The sequence below is a fragment of the Rana temporaria genome, chromosome 1 (assembly GCF_905171775.1).
Source record: "Rana temporaria chromosome 1, aRanTem1.1, whole genome shotgun sequence".
Taxonomy (NCBI): Eukaryota; Metazoa; Chordata; class Amphibia; order Anura; family Ranidae; genus Rana; species Rana temporaria.
The window spans coordinates 208,501,002-208,523,955 of NC_053489.1; positions in this window are offsets into that span (position 1 = coordinate 208,501,002).

A 22,954-nucleotide genomic window follows, 5' to 3' on the forward strand; every position below is an offset into this window, starting at 1 on the left:
CTGTCTGTGCTACTCTGCTAAAGCTGTCAGGTCAGTGAGAAATCCTTTGCTTCTGGCTAAATTGATTTTACCATTGCCTTGCTGTGTACTTACTACATTACATTATCTATTCCAATTGATTCTTCATTTAAGTGCCCTGTTTGGTAACAAGCTAGATGATGCCATCTCCAAAGCCACGGGTGGCAAGTCTGGTTTCCTTCCTCAGGACAAGCGCCAGACAGGAAGAAAAATACCTCAATTTCGGAGACACAGCCCGGACCGCGCTAGGGAAGCTCGCACTTACAGACCTGGCGGAAACTACAGAAGGAATTGGAGCAGAGGTAGAGGCTCCTACCGCAAACCTACTTCAACTACTCAGGCGTCAACTGGACGCGACAAGGGGAAATCTTTTTGAGACAACGCCCGCCCAAGCGGTTCGTGTGGGAGCTCGTCTACTCCTTTATCGGCACGTCTGGGCGGCCTCAATCAAGGACTTTTGGGTCATCAAGACCGTGACCTCAGGACACGCATGGTCCTTTTCCAGTCCTCCTTGTCCAAAGTTCATCTCCACCCTTCTTCCAGGATCACTGGAGCAGAGACAGGTCCTTCTAGACTACATTCACCTCCTGAAGATCCAAGGGGCGGTGGTACACGTCCCAAAAGACGAACAGTTTCTTGGGGTGTACTCCCCTCTCTTCTTAGTGCAGAAGAAGAACGGTACCTGGCGCCCAGTCATAGACTTGACATATTTGAACAAATTTATAACACACAAAAAGTTCAAAATGGAAACTCTATCAACCATCCAACAAGCAATACAGCCGGGCGACTGGATGATTTCCGTGGACCTAAAGGATGCCTATTTCCACGTCCCAGTAGCAGCAGAGCTGCACAAGTACCTCAGGTTCTATGTCAACCAGGAACACCTTCAGTTCGTGTGCCTACCCTTCGGCCTAACAACATCCCCACGGGTTTTCACCAAAGTTCTTTTGGCAGTGGTAGCTCTCATCAGGCTGAAGAAGATCCGTTTGTATCATTATCTGGACGACCTCCTGGTCCTGTCTCAAGACAAAACTCTTCTCTTGGCACAGAGGGATCAGGTCATCTCGACCTTGTCCGAATTCGGTTGGCTCCTGAACCTGGCAAAAAGCCATCTAGAGCCAACTCAGTGTCTAACCTATCTAGGGGCTCAATTCGACACGGTAAGGAAGACCATCTCTCTACCAGTAGAGAAGATTACGGTAATTCAAGAGAGGATTTCCCGGGCCTTGAGTCCTCGCCATCTAAGAGCTCATCAATGCTTGAAGATTATTGGGACAATGGTATCCACAACACCAATGGTGAAATGGGCGTTATGGAGGCTACGTCCCTTCCAATCCGGCTTTCTCAGGCAGTGGAAGTCAGGGAGCATGAGTCAACGGATCCACATTTCAACATCAATGAGGGGCAGCCTCTTCTGGTGGCTTCAACCAAAGAATCTGCTGAATTGTCACTCTATCGCTCCAGTTTCTTGGGTCACAGTGACGACAGATGCCAGTGGCTCCGGTTGGGGGGCCCTGTGCGGCACGAGCATGGCGCAAGGCAGGTGGGACGCTCGCCTCCACAATCCAGGCTCGAACATCCTGGAGCTTCGAGCGGCCTGGTGTGCCCTGCAGTCCTTTTCACAACTTCTGAAGGGAAAGTCAGTAATACTAAGGATGGACAACACCACAGCAGTATCATATGTCAAAAGACAAGGCGGGACTCGGAGCTCTTCCCTTCTTCAGGAAGTCGAGCCCATTATGAAATGGGCCCAAGTGAACCTGGTCAACCTGACGGCTGTTTTCATTCCAGGCATTCAGAACTCCCAAGCGGATTTCCTGTCACGAACTCAGGTGGACGTCAACGAATGGTCTCTCCACGATCAGTCCTTCCGTTGGATCTTGTCCCTGGGAGTCAATCCCCAAGTGGATCTCTTTGCTTCCCCGAACAATGCCAAATTGAAGAAATTCTACACGAGGGGTTACTACAGCCAAGCAATCGGGACGGATGCCCTAACGGATCGGTGGTGGTTTCAGAGGGCGTACGCCTTTCCCCCGATCCCAATAATTCTGAAATTCCTGAAGAGACTTCTAGCGGAAGAAGTAGAAATTACAATGGTGGCTCCATACTGGCCGAACAGGCCTTGGTTCCCTCTTCTGGTCCAGCTGAGTCTTCAGGACCCAATTCTAATACCATTCAGACCAGACCTTCTCTCCCAAGGGACACTCCTCCATCCCTGTCCGGCTCAAATGAAACTAGCGGTCTGGTTCTTGAGAGGGAAAGGCTAGAATCCCTTGGCTGCGCCTCTCGGGTGATCTCTACCCTTATGAGCTCAAGGAAAGTAAGCACAAATAAAGTGTATGGTAGAATATGGTCTAAATTTGTGGAATTTTCTTTAACCACAGGCAGTTCTTTCAAGAACCCAGAAATCCAAAACATCCTAAGCTTTCTTCAATCAGGGCTAGACCTTCCCCTGTCTGTAAGTTCACTAAGAGTTCAAATCTCAGCACTATCAGCCTTCTCTGGAATTCCTTGGGCAGCTCATCCACTAATCAAACAGTTTTTTCGTGGAGCTTCAAGACTGAGACCTCTGAGGAAGCCAAGATTCCCCAAATGGGATCTCCCGCTAGTACTTGACTTCTTGAATGGACTTAGTATGTCGGGGCCCTCCCCGTCCTCGTTGAAGAACTTTTCAGCCAAAGTAGCCTTTCTGGTCGCCATCACCTCGGCCAAGAGAGTGTCCGAGATCGGTTTTCTGGGTCACAAGGAGCCGTTTCTCACCTTTTTTCCAGACAGAGTGGTTCTGATACCTATGCTGGGCTCCAAACCGAAGGTCTCGTCGGTTTTCCATGAGAATCAGGAAGTAGTTCTCCCTACCTTTAAAACCCCAGATTCTGACGAGACTCACCCTCTGGACATGGGCAAGATACTCACTGAATATCTTCAAGTTACATCTACATTCAGACCTTCTGATCACCTGTTCATCCTGCATTCAGGCAAGAACAAAGGGAAAAAGGCATCTTCGAGAACAATCGCATCCTGGATCGTCCAGACGATACAACAGGCTTATTGTGCAAAGGGCTTGGCTCCTCCGCAGGCGGTAACAGCTCACTCCACCAGAGGGATGGCAGCTTCCTGGGCAGCAGCCCGTCATGTGGCGCCAGACGTCATTTGTAGAGCGGCCTCCTGGTCTTCTATAAACACCTTTATGTCCCATTACTGTGTTGAACCTGCAGCACTGTCTTCTGTGAATTTTGGTTTATCAGTCTTGTCGGCTGACGGGACAAATTAAAATATATTTTTGTTCAGCATACCCACCCGTGTGTTTGGCTAGTTATTTCCCACACGTAGGCTGCCATGGAGTCAGTCAGGAAAAAGGAAAATTTATTATCATACTTACCGTAATTTTCCTTTCCTGATGGACTCCATGGCAGACGGAGTTCCCACCCTGAAATTATGGAGTCGGGATAGTTACGAAACACTGAGGCTATTGGTGAGTTAACTTTTATGGGTATGGGGTCCTATCACATTGGAGAGGAGGCGGGATTAACCCACACGTAGGCTGCCATGGAGTCCATCAGGAAAGGAAAATTACGGTAATTATAATAATAAATTTTCCTTTTTGTTGACGTGACTGCTGCCAATTTTTATTATTTTGTAAACATCTTTGAACTAGATGGGGTATTTCTTCCAAGACATTGTTCAAAATACTCCTTTAGTAAATCAGCCCCTTATTCAATATATATATTGGATATGGTCATTCAAACACCATTTCAATAAATGGCAAAATGCAGATCATTTGTATCTGACTTCCTTCAGTTTTCTCAGGTATGCATCGCCCTCTAGTGTTGAAATGATTTACTTCAACCTTTAAAGAACATTATTCAACCTCTTCAGCCCTGGAAAGCTTTACCCCCTTATTGACCGGGCCATTTTTTGCGATAAGGCACTACCTTGCTTTAACTGACAATTGCGCAGACGTGCGACGTTGTACCCAAACAAATTTGATGTATTTTTTTCCCCACAAATAGAGCTTTCTTTTGGTGGTATTTGATCACCTCTGCCTTTTCTCCGCATCCAATTTGCATGGTAGGAGATTGTGACCGGCTCTCTATGGAGCCGATTCACATATCTCCGCTGCAGCTCCAGTGCGAATTTGTGAACAAGATACAAATTTGTAACTACAACTAAATCAGTTTGCTGCTTTTATAAAGGTGTGTTCTATATAAAGATTTTATTTTTACATTTATATATAAAAATAATGTAGTCATACATTTTCTTGTGATTTGCCATACACTCATAATGTATTGTTGGATAAAGGTTTCACTGTGAATTTAAAGTAGTATTCTGACATTGCCAGAGGTATTTCCCTTAACCATTTCCACCCCGGAAGGGGTATTTGGGTACAGCGCATGACCGTGCAATCGTCAGTTAAAGCAACGCAGTGCCGTATCGCAAATAAAAATGGCCTGGTCAGGAAGTGGGTAGCACTTCCTGACCAGGCCATTTTTATTTGAGATACGGCACTGCGTTGCTTTAACTGACGATTGCGCGGTCATGCGCTGTACCCAAATAAAATGAATGTGTTTTTTTCCCAACAAATAGAGCTTTCTTTTGATGGTATTTGATCCCCTCTGCGGCTTTTATTTTTTGCGCTATACAAAAAAAGAGCAGCAATTTTGAATAAAAAGCAATATCCCTTACTTACTGTTATAAAGCATTCCCAATAAAAAAAACTGTAAAAATCAAAATATGTTCATCAGTTTAGGTCAATATGTATTCTGCTACATATTTTTGGTAATGAAAAATCCCAATAAGCGTTTATTGATCGGTTTGAGCAAAAGTTATCACGTCTACAAACTATGGGTTAGATTTATGTTTTTTTGTTTTTTCTTACTAGTAATGGCGGCGATCAGTGATTTTTAGCAGGACTGCGACATTGTGTTAGACAAATCTGACCCTAATGCCTCATACACACGATCGGAATTTCGGATGCAAAAAGTCAGACGGAATTTTTTCATCGGATATTCTGACCGTGTTTATCTGACTTAAAAAAGAGTTAAAAAAGAGAAATTCCATTTGTCTGTATGGAACTCCAACGGAGAAAAAAACATGTATACTCGGAAACAATTCAACACATGCTCGGAAGCATTGAACTTAATTTTTCTAGGCTTGTCGTAGTGTTGTACCGCACTGCGTTCTTGTGTGACCGTGTGTATGCAAGCCAAGCTTGAGCGGAATTCCGACGGAAAAAGCATCCAAGGTTTTTCCGACAGAAAATCCGATTGTGTGTACGCGGCATTACATGCTTGTCCCAGGTGAGTGATTGAATTCAAAGACAGAAAAGGTACGATTTCAAGTAGTGCAATTTGAGAAGTAGTTAATGCATTACTTTTTCAGGACTTCAGAACAATTTCACTGCCATAGGCTATAACATAAATTGTGCTGCAAATCATACCTGTGTCTATATCAGCACTACTTGAGCCTGTAAGGTAACCTCCTTAGCGGTAATCCCGAGTGTGGCTTAGGGGGAAATTTCACTACCAAAAGTGGTAACCCCGAGCCACACTCGGGATCGCATCGCAGGATCCATGTACAGATTACTTACCTTGTCCCCTGGATCCTGTCATGTCACCCCGCTGTATCTGCAAGCTGTCTCCTCCGCTCGATTCACAGTGCCCGAGTGCCGAGCTCAATTCCCTGCAAGCTTTGCGACGCACAGGGACTGAGTTCGGCGCCAAATTCCAAAAATGTAAAACACAGTATACATACAGTACACTGTAATCTTACAGAAAAAACAGTATTTATAATATAAAAGTGCATGCAGGGCACTGGACAAACCATTAGGGACAAAAGGGATGTGAAATAATTTTATTTTACAGATTACAGTACTGTATAACATTATTTCACATCCCTTTTGTCCCTAGTGGTTCGTCCAGTGCCCTGCATGCACTTTTATATTATAAATACTGTTTTTCTGCCTGGAAACTGGAGATTGTCCATAGCAACCAAAAAGTGTCCCTTTACGTCAAAAGTGGTTTTAGATCAGCTAGAAAACAGCGATAATAAATTAGAATCCCTTGCAGAATTGAGCGATAGCGATTTGTGGGGAAATTCGTCATCAAACACTGATAGTAATGACGGCGACAATTCTGCAACTGAGCAAATTTCAGTGTTTTTGATTTGATTACATTATTGAATAATTTTTATTATTATTATATTATTATTTGTTATAATTATTTATAGTTATTTATAATATAATAATTTATGATTTTGTGTTTCAAACTTTATCATACCCGGGATGTCTACTAGACTCTTGTTTGGACAGATTTAAGTGAGTTATTCCTAAGGCCCCGTACAGACGAGCGGACAGTCCGATGAAAATGGTCCGCCGGACCGTTTTCATCGGACATGTCCGCTGGGAGATTTCGGTCTGATGGCTGTACACACCATCAAACCGAAATCCGCGCGGACAGAGAACGCGGTGACGTAGACGACACCGACGTTCTCTATCGCGCAAGTTCAATGCTTCCACGCATGCGTCGAAGCATGCTAAGCATGCTAAGAAACATTTGTCCGCTGGAAATCTGTCCGCTAGCCTGTACACACGATCGGATCTGTCCGCTGACACTGGTCGGCGGACCAGTTTCAGCGGACATGTCCGGTCGTGTGTACGACGCCTAAGAATTACAGGCCTACAATATACACTGTAAAACGCCAAATTTCCATGTGAAACAATTGTACCGCTTTGAGCAACAAAAATCTGACACAATCATACCGCCAGGGAGGTTACGTATTAACCCTTTGCTAGTTAAACTTTTGTTCATAACACGGCTTTAAAATCAGATCCCTGCACAGTCATATCAAATCTCACATAAGTAGTGCTGAAGTAGTGTTAAAGTGGTTGTAACCCTAAAAAAAATGATCCTGTTGCCTTAACCACTTAAGACCCGGACCAATATGCAGGTAAAGGACCAGGCCCCTTTTTGCGATTCGGCACTGCGTTGCTTTAACTGAAAATTGAGCAGTTATGCGACCTGGCTCCCAAACAAAATTTTCCACAAATAGAGCTTTCTTTTGGTGGTATTTGATCACCTCTGCGGTTTTTATTTTTTGCACAAAAAATTCAATATTTTTTACTTTTTGCTATAATAAATATCCCCCAAAAATATATATATATAAAAACTTTTTTTCCCCTCAGTTTAGGCCGATACGTGTTCTTCTACCTATTTTTGGTAAAAAAAAAATCGCAATAAGCGTTTATCGATTGGTTTGCGCAAAATGTATAGTGTTTACAAAATAGGGGATAGTTTTATTGCATTTTTATTAATAATTTTTTTTTTACTACTAATGGCGGCGATCAGCAATTTTTCTTTCGTAACTGCGACATTATGGCGGACACATCGGACAATTTTGACACATTTTTGGGACCATTGTCATTTTCACAGCAAAAAGTGCTATAAAAATGCATTGTTTACTGTGAAAATGACAATTGCAGTTTGGGAGTTAACCACTAGGGGGCGCTGAATGGGTTAAGTGTGACCTCATATGTGTTTCTAACTGTAGGGGGGCCGGGCTGGACGTGTGACGTCGTTGATCGCCTTTCCCTATATCAGGGAACAGACGATCAATGACAGTGCCACTGTGAAGAACGGGGAAGGTGTGTTTACACACACCTCTCCCCGTTCTTCAGCTCCTGTGACCCAGGACTACGGTGGCGATCGGGTCCGCAGGTCCCGCGGCCGTGGTCACAGAGCTTTAGCCCACGGCGCGCGTGCGTCCCACGGCTGGGTACTTAAAGAGGACGTATAGGTACGTGCTTGTGCCCAGCTGTGCCATTCTGCCGACGTATATCGGCGTTAGGCGGTCCTTAAGTTGTTAAGGAATGTTATATAGCTTTGAAATTTGGCCCCCTGTATAACCTAAAAAATCCTGGCTGATCCTGCCTGACTGTGCCTTCTGAACACCGTGGTCAGTTTACGTGCCTCGGTCATCCACAGCTCTGCTCTGTCCTCTCCCTCCTTCCTCCCTGCCTGTGAGCTGTGCAAGTGTTGATCTGCTCCCCTTCTGCTGCTATCAAACCACAATGACATTCCTACAATCAGCTCTGCTATAGTAAATAATGTCCCCAATGTATGTGTTTTTAAAACAAATTGCCTCCTGTATTTGCATTTTTTAAAACAAAATGCCTCTCATTTCATAGCGCCGCTCAGTGCTCACGTGACCAGCTGCCTCTCTCCTCCTCTCCTCCTCCTGGCTGACATCAGTGGGGCTTTCTCAGCCTCGTCCGCTTTGCTGTCAGATCGAGAGAGGCGGCCGGTCACGTGAGCGCCGATCGGCTATATGAAATTAGGTACCTGGCTGCATTTTTTTTTAAAAACACATACACTGGGGACATGTATTATAGCAGAGCTGATTGTAAAAATGTCATTGAGTGGCTTAACAACCACTATAAACTGTGGTTGAAGCCCGGCTTTAATTTTGCCGGCTAAGCAGGAGAGGACATCGTGGTCAGTTCTCTAACTGTGCTTGGAACTCAGCCTGTTCTCCTCCAGACTTATCCTGACACGCCTCCCCCCCACACAGCCTTTCACTGAAAAGATCAGCGTGTTGTTGCTTCTCCTCACCCATCTCTTATGCAGCTGAGAACAGAAGGAATGTGATCACTTATAAAAAAAGGGAAAAAAAGGTATTTATAATGTTTTTAATATCTATACACACATCTTTTACCTTTCATTTCTATTTTAACCTGAATAAGTTGTTTTACAAGGCGATCGTTTACAATCACTTTAACCACTTAAGACCTGGACCAAAATGCAGCTAAAGGACCTTGCCCCTTTTTGCGATTCGGCACTGTGTCGCTTTAACTGACAATTGTGCGGTCGTGCGACGTGGCTCCCAAACAAAATTGGCGTCCTTTTTTTTCCCCACAAATAAAGCTTTCTTTTGGTGGTATTTGATCTACCTATTTTTGGTAAATAAAATCTCAATAAGCGGTTATCGGTTAGTTTGCGCAAAATTTATAGCATTTACAAAATAGGGGATAGTTTTATTGCATTTCTATAACATTTTTTTTTTACTACTAATGGCGGCGATCAGTGATTTTTTTCGTGACTGCGACATTATGGCGGACACTTCGGACAATTTTGACACATTTTTGGGACCATTGTCATTTTCACAGCAAAAAATGCATTTAAAATGCATTGTTTATTGTGAAAATTACAATTGCAGTTTGGGAGTTAACAACAGGGGGCGCTGATGGGGTTATGTGTGACCTCAAGTGTGTTTACAACTGTAGGGGGGTGTGGCTGTAGGTGTGACGTCATCGATTGTGTCCCCTATAAAAGGGATCACACGATCGATGACGCCGCCACAGTGAAGAACGGGGAAGCTTTACACACAGCTGTCCCCGTTCTTCAGCTCCGGGGACCGATCGCGGGACTCCAGCGGCGATCGGGTCCCGTGGTCACGGAGCTTCAGACCGGGTCGCGGGAGCAAACCCGCGACCCCACTTAAAGGGCAACGTACATATAGGTTGATGTGCCCAGCCATGCCATTCTGCCGACGTATATCAACGTGAAGGGGTCCTTAAGTGGTTAAAGAACAAACATATATATGGCATGCTTCAAATGGACTATACACTGATCAGCCATAACTTTATGGCCACCCGCGTAATATTGAGCAGGTCCCCCCTTTTGCTGCCAAAGCAGCCCTGATCCATCGACTAGACCTCTGAAGGTTTGTTGTGGTATCTGGCACCAAGTCATCAGTAACAGATCCTTTAAGACCTATAAGTTGTGAGGTGGGCCTCCATGGGTCGGACTTGTTTTTACATCCCACAGATGCTCCATTAGATTGAGATCTGAGCACTCATCCTTCCCATAGATCCAGGGGAAAAACAGCAGAGTAACCCTGATCTACCTCTGCAATGGGCAAGTACCATTAAATACCTAGGGATCACTATCTCTCCCAACACACATGATTTCAGTACACTTAATTTGTCCCCAGTGCTGCAGTGGTGTTAATCTAAGTTAAAGGCTTGGTCAAACCTCCCACTAACCCTTATGCCGCGTACAGACGGTCGTTTTTTGTGATGAAAAAAAACGTTGTTTTTAAAAACATCATTTAAAATGACCGTGTGGGGAAAATGTCATTTTATGTCTTCTGAAAAACTACCAAAAAAAAATTTGAACATGCTTGAATTTTTTGTGTCGTTTTTCAAAATGTCGTTTTTTGTGTCAATTAAAATGATAGTGTGTGGGCAAAAAGAAGTTTAAAACAACGTTTTTAAACCCGCGCATGCTCAGAAGCAAGTTATGAAGCTAGTTTGAATGGAAAAGAGTGCTGAACGTAACTGCGCTTTGCTAGAGCATTTTGAAAAAACGATGGCAACGTCGTTTTTGAAAATGAAGTTTCAAAAACGTCGTTTTATTTCATGATTTAAAACGTCGTTTTTTTTCATCACAAAAAACGACTGTCTGTACGCGGCATTATAGGGGAAATTCATTTAATTAAAATGAAACTGCTTCCAGTTCTATTGTATATTCTAAGGCCCCCCCGGTCTGGATACCTAAAACCCTTTTCCAACACAACAATTAGATTCCCTAGTGGTTTCCTTCCTGTGGCAATCACATTCAGCCAGATTTAGCAGGAGAATTCTACGCAGGCACTGGACACAGGGGGGACTTGCCTGCCCTGACTTCCACACGTACTATTAGACAGCAATGCTCACTCATGCCCACAATTGGCAAGTCTTGAACGATACCAGTGCGTCAGTAATCCTGGAGGCGGCATGTTTGGAATCTTATGAGGCCCTTCGTAATGTCCTTCATAGGGGGATGGGGAGTTCTCCGATACTTTTAACAAAGGCTATGAAAGCGGTCATCAGGGCTTGGCACACAGTGGTAATAAAACCTAACCTGGTGAAAGCCATATGGTCCCATAATACATCACTTTGGTGTAATCCCAGGCTGAGGGAATTTCACTCTCTACAAGATTCCGGGACCCGGATTATAGGCCGGCAGGGGCATTAAATACTTGAAGGATATCTGTGATGGCTCTGGGTTGTTTACTTTTGACAGACTGAAAAACGAATTCCAACTTCCGAATTCTTTCTTCTTCAGGTTCCTGCAGCTCAGTCACGCCTTTGACTCAGAATTTAAATCGGTCCAGCTTCGGATGGAGCATGATGATTTCGAAACTCTACTAAATAATGCTGAACTCTCAAAGCAACTATCTTATATATACAGAGCGCTGCTGCCACCCATCCAGGTTTGATTGGATGGGGTGTGTGATCAGTGGCGGGCGGAGGTGTAGGGGCTGGACAGTGAAAACTGGGAGGACATGTGGGATTATCTACTTCAGCCATTAGTTGCAACTAGGGACAAACTAATCCAATTCAAAATCCTGCACAGAATATACTATACGCCCCAACGCCTTCACCGCATTTATCCAACCTCGTCAGCTCTGGCACCCCTGCAGGCTTCCTACACATATTCTGCCCACAGGTTCATGATAATTGGAGGGAGGTAACTCAATTTATCCATGGGTTAACTACCATGCCCATGACAATCAGCATCTGCCTCCTCGGCCTTGTGGAACACCTGGCATTAACTGAAGCAACCCGCACTTTAATAAGTATCCTTAATACTTAGGCAAGGAAAGCCATAGTACTAAAATGGAAATCAGCCAATCCCCCTACCCTGTCATCGTGGAAAATATTAATCAATACAATGATACCCCCCCTACAAAGCAACATATTTGTCCCGAGCATGCCCCAAAAAATATGAAAAAATTTGGCACTTGTGGACGGACTCAGAGTCTACAACAGATAACCAGCCCATGGGGGATCGCCCTGGCTAGATAACCTTCATAATTACTTGTCCCTGTTGAGTACTGAGGTTCATGCCCCAGATAAGTAAAGTGAGGTTGAGCTGTCTGGAGTATAGTGAGGGCTCTGACCAATCCCCAACTTGGATTGGCAGGGGGTAGGCCCCCTCAAATACTCAGCCCAGCTGGGGAGGAGTTGTTTGGGTAGAAGCTGGAGATAGAGTGTTAGGCTGTCAGAGCCTTGGAGGGAGCTCCCCAGTCTGGGGTGGTGACCTTGGGGCTGGACTTGGGTGCGGACGGGACCTTCCTACAACCCACAGAGGTGTCCTGGACAGGAGGCACAGGAGCGGACAGCAGCAGAACACTGCCAGGCAAGTTTCCACTAGGAACAACAAGTTGCAGCCAAGAGGACTGGTGAGTGACACACTGTCAGGAGGACTGGGAAGCACGTCTGAGTGGACTGCAAACAAGCCTGGGATGGGTGCAGAGCCAGTGGAGAGGTCTGTGGTGGCACGGGTAGTATAAAGAGGCAACTGCAGCAAGAGGAATAGGTGGTACTGGGATCAGTAGCCACATGGGACAGCTAGGACTAGGACTATCATTTTTGCTACACCATAGGGTAAGGTGACCAGATTTTTTAAATGAAATCCGGGGACATATTTTTTCTTTACTAGTAATGGCAACAATCAGCGACTCTCTGCCCGTCGCCGCCCGCCTCACAGCATCTCAAGTCTTACTCTTTGGGCCCCGGCTACTACTGGATGGGGAGCGGAGGACGATCACTCCTCCAGGGAAGGCAAGGAGATAGGCAAGTGGCTGGCCAGGATTTGAGCCAAGGCAGAAGAACATGTGCCCAAAACTGAAGAAATATTCCCTCCGCTCCGACCAGCACATGATCATCAGAAAGGGGCACAGATAATGGGAAAAATACATGTGTAATTCTATTGTTTTTATTTTAATCCTGCACTGACTGTCTTTGAAATTGCCCCTGCCCCCTATTAAATCCAATCTGGGGACAAAACCAGGGACATACTTGGTCCGGGGACAGTGTCCTCAATCGGGGGACTGTCCCCTGAAACTGGGGATGTCTGGTCACCCTACCATAGGGGCCTGCGGTCCCTGCCGGCAGAGGGCATTTTGCTTTGGGCCTGGCTGAGCTAGTGCCAGGCCTGCAATTCAGTGCTAGCTGGTCCTGGGAGTTGTAGTTCTACAAGCAAGTTTGTGCTGGAGGTAGAAGATGAGAAGTGTGTGTATAAACCGGTGGTGTATATAGTTTAGTCCCTAATTTCCTATCTGCAATCAAATGGGTATCCCATAAGTACCCTACCTCCATCCAAGTTAAATCCCCTAAACAAATCTAAAAAAAACAAGTACAAGGACTATTTAGAGACTGTTGGACGTCTGGTAGTTTGTGTGCTTGGCTGTGCAGGGTCAGAGATGGACCACAACTACCAGCAGCCTCTACAAGGGTACCGCTACACAGAATTCCGGGAATAAGTTTACAAAATGCAAGATCGTTCAGATTAACAGGAGAAGGCTAGAAATAGTTGAAATACAAAAGGGAACTGAATATATGATTTTACATTTTGACCATAGACATGCTTTAAATGCTAGAAAAAAAAAACACTTTTTGGGGTATATCTCCTACCCCAAAGGTCCTGCAGTGCTTAAACATTTTTTTTTTTCCAAATCTGTTGCAAATTTTCTTGCCTGGAGATCTGCATCTCTGATGATGATTCCTATATCATATATGTAATTTTCCTATTTTTTTTTCATAGCTACACATTAAATCAGAATAAAGTATATAGCGCCCCCTTTACTTTCAGTAAGGGCACTAAGCTAAAGTTAGTGGGGGAATGAGAGAGGTAAGTTGCTCTCATTCTAAATGTTGTTAAATTTGGCTGTCGCCAAATTCTGGATTGTCCTGTGGGTCAGTCTGTGCGTCCAGAGATACGGTCTCATCTCTGGAAGGCAGATGGAGCCAGAGGGATCCAGGTGGGGCAACTTCTTCCCAGCAGCCAAAGAGAGGAGTTGAGCCTCGCTGTGCATGCTGGGGGGGGGGGGGTATTTCTGTGGCGGAGGCCGTTGTCCTTAGTTCTTCGCAGGTTCCTGGTTCCAGGTGTGGCACCCACCTTTAGGGTGTGCGCACATCGCGGGCCCCACCACTATGGCCTACCTGGCCTGGGGTTGCGCGCAACCCAGAGTTCCAGACTCTGGGCCTTCTGGCCTGGAGCAACTGATGCCACAAAGGGGCCCCAGTGACTTACTGGGTCCCCAAAATTCTACTGAGGAGATCCCAGGCTGTATGCCGTTCGGTGGGGGATCGGCTTGAGGAAAACCCGGTGGCAGGTTATCCAAAAGGGCTTGAACGAACCATCGGGGATCTGGTGACCGGGACATTGACAGGTACACTTGCACTGTCAACCGGTGACCCTGACGTGATCTATTGGGAGGATTCGCTCTGCTGTTCACATTGTCAGCATTGAGCCTGTGGCAGAGGTTTCATCTGGCATCCTAATCTAATCAGAGCCAAGTCGGTGGCAGAGGTCTGTCTGGGGGCACTTCACCCATTCTGGCTAGAGTGGCGATGAACTATACTACTACAGAAAGCAGGATTGCTTTCCTTCTATCCAAAGCCTGATACCGCAAAGTTCCTTTACTTCATCAACCTTTCCTGTCTACCTCAAGTTGATGTTGGTCGTGTTGGGCCAAGAAATAAAGCATTCAGAAAACCTTATCTACGAATTGGACATTCCCTTATTGCTCTACTCACTACCTTCACCCCTAGACAACACATAGAGGTAACTCAATACGCCGATCCCAAAACAATCAGCGGCTCCTGAGGGGGTAGCGCTACAAGTATATCTGGAGCTAGACATTTTATTGGCACAAGAGACTTCAAAAACTTTTCCAGATGAGCTTTGTAATTTATGTACACTGAACAGTGATATTCTTGATCCCCTGGACTGCTGGTTATACAATGTACACAATAATGTCAGAAAGTCTTCAACAGAGGAAGCAGCAAAAAGAAGTGGCTTTGGGAAACCAGTGATGTAGCTGAGAGGAAGCCGCAGGAGTGAGGAATATTTTGTACTGCTTATTCTTATTCCCATGGAATAAATAAGCAGTTAACCCATTTTAGTGAAAGGGTTTTCTCTTCTGCCCAAACCTTCAAGGGAAAGGTCATTCAGCAAACAAACTGAACCACTATTATTGGATTACCTTTGTTGTTTGAGATTTCTTGTTTCATGAATGATGCTGAGCAGATGAGATAGCACATTTTCTGTACCATCTCTATGTATGTTTTTAGTTTAGCCACAGTTTAGGCCCCATTCATACTTAGGCGTTCTGTGCATTTCTTTACGCATTCACAGAAATATGTGAAAAATGTGTCAACCCAATCATTGTGCTTGTAGTGCCATTAATTCTTAAGGGTAAGCTGTCATGCAAAAAACAGGCAAAATCATGCATCACTAAAGTGTTTGGCAAAGAGCAAGAGCTACTTTGGTGTTTTTGTTGGGTGTAGGGCAACCTATTTAAGTGAATGAGCTGCCCTTTGCTGTCACACCACAAACGTGCCAAAAAAAGCATTGCATCGCACAAGTGTGAATGCAGGCTTAGGCCCCGTACACACGACCGGATCTATCCGCTGGGATTTATCCGCGGATCAGTTCCAGCGGATAGATCCGGTCGTGTGTAGGCCCGAGCGGACAATTTTCGGCGGACATTTGTCCAGCCGACGGATTCCCAGCGGATAAAAATTTTGTAGCATGCTACAAAATCTATCCGCTGGAATCCTGTCCTTTGGACTTATCCGGTCGTCTGTACAGATTTACCGGATAAGTCCGTCCGCTCCCCATCCCTCGCATGCATCGGAATGATTCAACGCATGCGTGGAAGTATTTACCTTCCAGCGTCGCCCACGTCACCGCGTCATCGTCACGGCGACGGCGCGACACGTGACCCCGGATGTTTTCCGCACGGATTTTGATCTGATGGTGTGTACAAGCCATCAGATCAAAATCCGGAGGAGGAATGTCCGCTGGAAACGGTCCGGCGGACCGTTTCCAGCGGAAATCCTCTTGTCTGTACGAGGCCTTAGAGTATTTTTTTTACCGCTTAAAATTATTATCCAGAAAACAGTTTAAAGCCAAGCTCGCTGTGATTTTATTCCAGTAAACTTGCATATCTGATAATATATTCAAATTTAATCTATTTTTATTTCTATGGATCTGGCAGACCATATGGCAGCTTGATTACATTTTCCAGAGTGAGCTAATTTGACCATGATCCATTTACAGAAAAATAAAAAGTAAGTACACAATTCAAAAATTACCTCGACTTCAGAGAGAAAGAGTAATTAAATGCAGGGGATTGTATTAAAAAAAAAAAGCCTGCACCACATTCTCTGAGGTATTGCAGGACTGAGAAAAAAACAGGATTTTTGTATTTTTTTTTATTTGGAGTCCATTAAGAGAGGCAGCTTTTTGGTATTTAAACAATGTAGGGTTATACTGCTACCTACAGGAGAAATAGACACTAGGCACATACAAACTAAAGGCCTGCCCCTTTAAGACTATAACCCCTTTCAATCTTGCCAGTTGTAGCAGTAGCCGTAGACGACCCATGGGATATGAAGGGACCTGTGCCCTTCAATGAACTCCCAGAAAGGGATTTTTATGTTGCAGATGTTGTGATCCCCACCCTAGCAGGGAAGAAAACCCCAGCAATATGGTGGACTGATATTACCACATGGTGGATCCATGGCGGTAATGAAGGATTCAAATAACGTTGAGCGCCAGTCACTTTTTTCTTTTCCAGATGTTTTATTTGTTCCAAGCTCACAGGGACAGAGGGTCAGGGCTTCAGATACCTCTAGCAACATGTTTTCCAGACTCCAACCACACTCTTGCTGCCACAGTGCATAAAGAGAAATGGACCATGGTATAATACAAAAATAAGGACTATCAGGCAATCACTGGCAGTATGGTTTTAAGAGCTCCACAGCCAGGCAGTATCTTCCTGCATCCCCTTTAAGGGAGTATTAATATCTCCTAAGTGTCAGACTCATTTCCCCTCCAGCAGGAATTATTCTCCTGACTCTCTCTCTACCTGCCAAGTGAAATACTAAAAATTAGCCTGGGTAGATTACTACCCAGCATAACTAAATTTACCTAGACACCTCTAGTACACTAGCTGTAGGTACAAAAATCCTATTTTATCCTATCACTTTCCAGGACGGCACACCTGAGAGATGCTGTCCACGAAGGAACCCTTCCTGCTGGTACAGCCAGACAGAGTCACTCTCAGGGCAGATCCCTTGTACCTACCAAAAGTAGCATCCTTATTTCATAGGACGCAAGACATAATATTGCTGTACTTTTGTGATGAACCAAAAAACGAAAAAGAAAATAAATTTCATTGTCTGGATGTAAGAAGGTGTCTTCTTACCTATCTAGAAAGAACAAAGAATTTTAGGAGGTCCAATCACCTACTAATACTGTATGCTGGGCCCAGGAAGGGACTCTAAAAGCCTCAGTCTCCAGATGGATAAGAGAAGCTATCTCCAGGGCTTATGTCTGCTCTGGAATTCCAGCTTAAAGGGGGAGGGGGCCCGGCAGAAGACCCCCCAGCTGACTAATAAATTACTTCAAAACCTGTGTAGTGTGTTTTTTTAACTTAACATTTTTTCCCCAGGTGAATGGGTAGGGGTACGATGTACCCCATACTCATTCACATAGGGTGGGGGGCCGGTATTCGGGGGCCACCCTATTAAAGGGGGCTCCCAGATTCTGATAAGCCCCCCACCCGCAGGCCCCGACAACCAACGGCCAGGGTTGTCGGGAAGAGGCCCTTGTCCCCATCGACATGGGGACAAGAGTGCTTTGGGGTGGGGGCGCAGTGCCCCCCCCCCTGCCCCAAAGCACACACTCCCCCATGTTGAGGGCATGCGGCCTGGTACGGCTCAGGAGGGGGGGCCTCACTCGTCCCCACCCCCATTCCTGTCCGGCCAGGCGGTGTGCTCGGATAAGGGTTTGGTATGGATTTGGGGGAACCCCCACGCCGTTTTTTCAGCGTAGGTGTTCCCCCTTACAATCCATACCAAACCTAAGGGCCTGATATGCTCCTGCACTGGAACCCACGCTGTTTTTTTTTTTTTTTATTTGGTGCAAAGTTCCCCTCCGTGATCAACGTAACAAAAACCCATGCCGGTGTTTTATTTAACCACTTCCATACCACGCCTATTCTGCAACTTCTCTCCACGTAAAAATCATCATATTTTTTTACTAGAAAATTACTCAGAACCCCAAACATTATTATTATTTTTTTTTTTTAGAAGACACCCTAGGGAATAAAGTGGCGCTCATTGCAACAGTTAACTCCAATGGTATTTGCGCAATAATTCTTAAAACACCTTTTTTTTTTTGCCCAAAAAAACGGTTTCATGAACTAAAAAATAACAAAACAGTAAAGTTAGCCCAATTTTTTGGCATAATGTGAAAGATGATGTTACATCGAGTAGATACCTAACATGTCACGCTTTAATATTGCACACACTCATGGAATGGCGCCAAACTTCGGGACTTAAAAATCTCCATAGGTGACACTTGTTTTTTTACAGGTTACCAGTTTAGATTTACAGAGGAGGTCTAGTGCTAAAATTATTGCTCTCGCTCTAACACACGCGTCAATACCTCACATGTGTGGTTTGAACGGCATTTACATATGTGGGCGGGACTTACATTCGTGTTCGCTTCTGAGTGCAAGCTACTAGGGACAGGGGCGTTTTAATTTTTTTTTTCTATTTTTTTTTTTACGTAATATTTTTTCTTTTTGCACTTTTTTTTCCTTTTTTTTATCACTTTTATTCCTATTACAAGGAACCTAAACATCCCTTGTAATAGGAATAGTGTGTGACAGGTACTCTTTATGGAGAGAGGTGGGGTCAATAAGACCCCACATCTGTCCTCTAGGCTGGAAAGCATGAGATCGGGAAAAAAAAATGATCTAATGATTTCAGCCGCGATTGCAGCTTTGTTAATGTTTATGTTTTTAAATCTCTATGCTCCTCATTTAGCGGCAGACGATTCGTTCTCCGGGCCTCCGATGATACGGGAGAGCCCGGAGAAGCACCGGATGGCGGTAGGAGGGGGGATGTCCCCTCCCGCCGCCTGTAAGAACGATCAAGTGGCGGAACTGCCGCTATGATCGTTCTTATGGTGCGAACAATCGCCGCCTGTAAAAAAGGATATCTGAATGATGCCTGTAGCTGCACCCATCATTCAGATATCCCCCACTGAAGTCCAGGACGTCATATGACATCCTACGGTACGGAAGTGGTTAAAATTTGCCTTGGAGTCAGGGCCGGTGCTACCACTAGGCAGCCGCCTAGGGCACACTGGAGAGAGGCAGGGGCACTACTACCCAGGGTGCCCGGCCACCGGTGATCCTACTCCCTCTCAACAACTAACTCAACAGGCAGCCGCTCCACTCTAGAGTCCCTCCGTACAGTGTTAGAGGCGCTGGCACAGCAGCGGTGGAGGAATGGAGGAAGGAAAGAAAACATCCTCTGCGCACCCCTGATCATCACAGTGCCACTGGCAGTGAGTGTGACCTGTCTGTGTACCTGTGGTCACATCGTTACCATCCACCCACCACCAGTCTGCCTCTGATGTACCGCTCCGCCTCCGCTACAGCCAGCCAGCTCTGCCTCTGAGCCTCTGTCTATCTGCCCAGTGCTGCCTGTGCCCATACGTCACATGTCCCCCCCCTCCATCATGGAGGCCGCTACCTCTCTCTCCTGTGTTTTTCCTATTGCGGCAGCCAGCGCAAGATTTACAGTACCCTGTTGCCGAGAACCAGAGTGATGAGATCATGCTGAAAGTACAATAACGGCAGCAGGTACTGTATGTCCCTTAGGTGGGACCTGGGCCCCATACCCATTTTAAGGCCAATTACTAGAAGATAAGCCAGCCAAGTGGGGTCTAGCAAAATGAAAAATGCAAAATGAAGTCATTTCCCATAGACTGCAATGGTATAACTTTTGCCCATGTTAGGCTCTTCGTTTGCCCACCCGGACCAGGGGGTGTTTGTCCCATCTCTAATTTTGTAGCATGCTGGATGATGTGATTCATTTTGGACAGGGCTTTGCCTTATCTGCTAGCTGCATTTCTGGTGATCTGAGCATGCCCAGGGACTTAGATTTTTTTATGTTGATTTTTGTATGTGAACAGCATTTGGATGTTTCTGGGCATGCTCATAGAGCGTGTTTTTTGGGTTAGTAATTTAAGGACATCCTTAACAGGTGTACCCACTTTAAAGTTCAGTCTCTACATTGAGTGAACTTGCGTTTTGTGTGTTTCATGGGCTGTGCATGTGTTTTAAATTGCCTCATTAGCATACAAGCCTATGTTATATAAAGCTTGCATAGAGCAGTTGTTACCTGCCCTAAAAAGAGGCCAGATTGTGTGTGGGGCCTGCTGGCAAGATCATATTTGTGTGTCCTTATTGAATTTATATCTTTACAAAACAGATATGTTTTTGATCAAGGGTTTTTTGACTGGTTTATTTATTTATTTTGGGTGGGGCTATCTTCGCCTGAAATATTTGTGAGGTTGTCAATGTATGTTGTTTTTAGGGTGTTTACTTTGATGTAATTGTCTGTGCTGCATTATTTTGCTAAATCTTTCTCAAGATGTTGTGACTAATTAATGTTTCAATCCTTAATAGATGTCTGTGGGTCTATTTATCCTGTTAAATTCCAAAGCATAAACCATATTCTGTTTACTGTCACAAATGAACCTATGTTTATTTTTATTTTTTATATTTATTTATTTTTGTTTGATGTTTTTTTGTTTGTTTTTGCTTTCCTTGTTTTGTTGACCAATAAAATTACTTTCAAATTTTGAAGTTTTTTTTTTTTTTACTTTTTCATGCTACAGATTTTGACAGCTACAGCTGAAATAGGCTGATTGGCAAAACAAAACAGTGCAGTGGTTCTCAGCCTCAGTCCTCAAGTACCCCCGACAGGACATGTTTTGTGGATTTTTCTTATCAAGAATTGCTGTCCAGACTGTCTTTTTAAAGCACATGTGCAAGATGAAGAAAAACCTGCAAACATGGCCTGTTGGGGGGGGGGGGTGTATTGGCAGACAGGCTTGAAGTGCTGATTTACAGCACTTTGCTTAAATCTACCGCAAGGCAATCCTATTCTAATTGTGGGTGTTTGAGGGAAGCCAAGTGAGTGTTAGAACCCCTGCTTGTGTTTTTTGGGTTGGGCTTTGTGTCCCTTTTCTTAAAATTGGCTTCACTTCCTGTCACACAGCTGAACAAGAAGTGAGGTTCAAACCCTACTAATGTCTTTTCTTGGGGACACACGTCAATCTAAATAGTGTGCCCATTAAGCAAATTGCACTCCAGCACTTTGTTGTGTACACCCCAAATGATTAGTTCGTTTTGGGTTTAGTAAAGGCAAAGCCACTCTGCAGTACAAGCATAGTCGCTGTAAATCAGAGGGGAAGCACTGATGATTTTAACATCCAATCATGTAAAAGGAAAGTTGTTGTTTTTTAGTTTTGTTTTTTGTTCTTTTCTTCCTTGCTTGTCCACTTGTAGTGCAAGTGGATTTGCCTTTAGTGAATGGACCCCAAAGTCCAAGATCCCTAATAATTTGGGGTGTACACAGTAAAATGCTAGAGTGCACTTTACATAATGGGGAAACTATTTAGATTGATCTGTGTGTCCCCAAGAAAATACATTAGTAAGGTTTTACCCTCACTTCCTGTTTGGCTATGTGACAGGAAGTAAAGAATTTGAAGTAGAAAGTGACAAAATTTGGGAGGTGTCTTCACCCTATTAGGGGTGCAGACATCCCCAAAAAATTAGCAGACTTTTAATCCCTCTGCACTCTAGCCCCAAGTAAAAAGAAAGGATTTCATTTATTTTAAATTTGCAAAGACACATTCCTCAGATCAACTGTGATGCATGTCAATGACCCATTTAGCCCTTGTTTAAAAGAAAACACCAGTTGCCTTTCACTAGAAACATTTGTTATTCCGATCCTGGAAATCTGCATCTGCTTTACTATCACTTTCCCTAAAAATTGGGTTCCTGCACGTAAATGCGTGACCACCGTGTATTGGATATGCGCATATGTGGTTCTCGGAAAGGGGGGGCCAGCACACAGGACATCACGCCCCTACAGGAAGTTTCTTGTACTGCTGCTAAGGTCTCTGAGGAAGAAATGATACTTATCTGCAAATTAAGAAAATTGTTTATTTAACATTGGGTGGTGTTTGTGGGGGGTCCCTAACACACATTCATACATATTAGCAACGCTGTATCCTGGCCTATTGGCATGGTTATATTTTCTTAGTCCTCTCAATAAAATTATCAGAAATTTGTGCTTAAAGTATTTGTGCTTAAAGTATAATCAACACTTTTTTTTTTCATTTTGGATAGAGTAAGGGAGGGTTAAAGCCCCTGTCAGTTTATTTTGTACTATCATCCCTGTCAAATTGCAGAGATTTCCCTTCACTTTCTGCCCCATAGCCAAACAGGAAGTGAGAGAAAAGCTATGCAAATTAAGGGAATCCAATGCCCCCCCCACAACTAGTGTGTGTCCCCCCCCCCCTGAAAATTTCTGGGCGTGTCATATAAAAACAGGGTGTGGCCTTGACAGCAAGGGGTGTGTAATTTTTCTATTAGGAGGTGCAGAAGTTTAGTCAGGCCTAGGGCAGCACAAAACCTAAATATACTACTGCACATTAGGGCTTATTTAGACAGGATCCAATTTACAGCATGTTTTTAGATTGTGGGAAGAAACCAACGCAGGCACAGGGAGAACATGAAAACTCCAGGCAGATGGTGTCATGGGTGGGATTCGAACCAGCGACCCTTTTTTCTGCTAGGTGAAAGTGCTATCCACTACACCACTGTGCTGAATGAACATGATTGCGGCTGAAAGCATGAGATCAGTGTTTTTTTCCGATCTCATGCTTTCGAGCCTGGAGGACAGATGTGGGATTATTGACCCCATCTCTCTCCATAAAGAGGACCTGTCACACACTATTCCTATTACAAGGTATGTTTACGTTCCTTGTAATAGGAATAAAAGTGATAAAAAAAA